The sequence below is a fragment of the Alligator sinensis genome, unplaced genomic scaffold (genome assembly GCF_000455745.1).
Source record: "Alligator sinensis unplaced genomic scaffold, ASM45574v1 scaffold886_1, whole genome shotgun sequence".
NCBI lineage: Eukaryota > Metazoa > Chordata > Crocodylia > Alligatoridae > Alligator > Alligator sinensis.
The window spans coordinates 470,601-473,246 of NW_005842040.1; positions in this window are offsets into that span (position 1 = coordinate 470,601).

Consider the following 2,646-nt stretch of genomic DNA (forward strand, 5'->3'; position numbering starts at 1 on the left):
GTATTTGTATCTTTTGTATTTTCTAACTACTCTGGGCCTAGGCTTTGACACACATCTACAATAATCTTAATGGCAGCTTGGAATTTAAATCCACTAAATTTGAAGGAATTTGTAGTGACATTAAAAAAGGAGCAGCTGATTTGCTCTTTCATTTTCCTTAACCCCAATTTGAAATAATTTAAATGCAGTGGGGTACAAAATCAAAAGCAATAATAAATTTTGTTTGAGTATTTTAACATCCCAGGCCAAGTTCTAATATATGAATCAGTATTCTGCAGACTCCTCGGATTCATGAACACTCAGAGCCAAATTTGGTTTTAACACTTGCAAATTGTCACTAATTCATGTACTGTAATGCTTCCTTCTGCACTGTGCCCTGTGCCTTCCTCATGTGCTAACCATTCCACAGAGTTGTTGTCTCATCTTGCTGTATGTGCTCCACTTAGAATGACGTCTACATGCATGCACACAGTTCAGTATACCTACTGCAATTCAGTATGTATGATATTATTTCTTAACCTCTTGACAGTTGGTGCTGAGTAGAGGTTTTTGCTGCACTGCCTGCAGTAGTTCTTAAAACCTGCGGGTTCTCGTGTGAAACAGCAGCAGAATTTAGCTTCTAGAGAACTATAATCCTCACTATACAAATTACACTACCCACCCTTAATACATATGTTTCACCTAGTTTTGGTATGCAGGAGTTTTATCTTTACCCTTTGGGCAAATCAGGTTGATACAACACACATCTGTGTGTTCAGGTAGTGGCAGATACTTTTATATAACCAAACCACTCATAGGTAAACATTCCCAGCACAGTTATAAATCAGTTATTACAGATACTCTTATCTGCCTATTTAATAAAGCAGATAACCTGCACAAAATGCAAATGAAAACATAACTGGTGGGTCTGTTTTAGTGTTACACTTGTATAACGGCAAATTGCTTAAATGGGATGATTTTATTTTCTACTTTGCAAAAGGAAAATCTATAGCATCTTTTTTGGAGTGAAAGGTGTTGCTTATGAGACAAAGTGGGGAAACAACAAATCTTTTTCAAGTGAGGAAAGTGGGAACCCTGGGTGTACCTACATTTTTTCAAAAGTCTCACTTGATATTTGATATTCACTTCTTTGGGTGGAGGGGAAGGGTTGCTTGTTTAAAAAAACTTAAAAGCAACTGTCAAAGAAAGAAAGAAAGAAAGAATCTAAATATAGCATATCACTCAAAAGTGGTCTAGAAGGCCTAAAAGTGTTCTTGCTGTTAGGCTTAACCAGTATATTTCAGGAGTTTCCAACTGTTAGCTGCAAAAGTTTGTTCCAAGAAACGCCTCTATTAAGGTTAAAAAAAGGATTGAATTTTTCTTGCAGCACGCTTAAAAATTGCAAATGTCATGACTAACTGTACATGCCCCAGAAACCCAATCATGCATGTATTTAGAAGTCCCTCTAACAATTTTTCCTGTCATTACTAAGAAAATTTACCAGCCCTAAAAATAACCGGGTATGATTTAACTATGAAAATCAAGATACTCAAGCAAGCTTCACTCTACATCTTTTCTTGATGGTTTAGGTGGATCGGAGACCCTTATTAAGTAAATAGTAAGTTAGCCTGTGAAACTTGTAGCAGATTAATTACTATTTTGCCAGTGCCTAGGATGTAATATTTTCTGAAAATTAACTTATATACCCCGGTAAAACTTGAAATGCAAATCTCTATAGTTTTTAACTACCGAACCTCCCACCTCTCCAGGTGCCAAAGTTGCTACAGTCTATAAACCTTGTGCAGTTACATAAATACTTTATTTGGATCACAGAGTTATGGATGTCATAAATTCCTGTCAAATAGTCCTCTTTGTTTTGGGCTCTTGGTATAGAGACACTTAAATCAAAACACTCTGACAAAAGCCATATTAAGCTGTAACTTGCTCCACCTATTCCAGCAATAAAGTCAGCCTTTCTGCAAATTACATAGGTTTCTTTTATTTGAGCCTGTTCAGTTGCTCAAGGATATACATCTTGCATGCATAGACCATTCTGTTATTCTCTGTCAAGATAAATATGGATTACTAGCAAAAAGTGTCAAGTTATGGAGAATTCCCCTCGTTAAAACCAAAATATTTGAACTATTGGAAGATAGCAGAAAGTCAGGGATACTGTCCTTGTATAATTCATATTCAGAAACTAATCAGAACTTTATCTTTTAAATAGCTTGGTTAATTTGAAGAGAGACCTGGAGCATACTAAGCCTCCTATTTTTGTTTTGCTTGGAAAACCCAAATTGGCATTACATATTCTTTAGAAGTGTTGCTATATGATGTACAGAATTTCTAGTCCACAAACAGAATTTCAGTCCTTTGATTGGATGAAGAGGCCCCTTTTAAGATGTTACAATACTGAATACATCACAAAAAACTGCTTATTATATTTTGTTTTCACAAACTTATTAAAATCATGGTGGCTGCAAACAAAACTCCATTTCTTAAATAAGACCAGTTGCTGACCATAAGGAACTTGGCCCCAGACACTTAAAAGTATATGAATACTGCAGAATATGGGCCCTAGCTAATATGAGCTATTACATAACAGCTTTTATCAGCAGGATACCTCTTTTTAAGCTGTAGTACATTTTCAGCAAGTATACGTTCTAA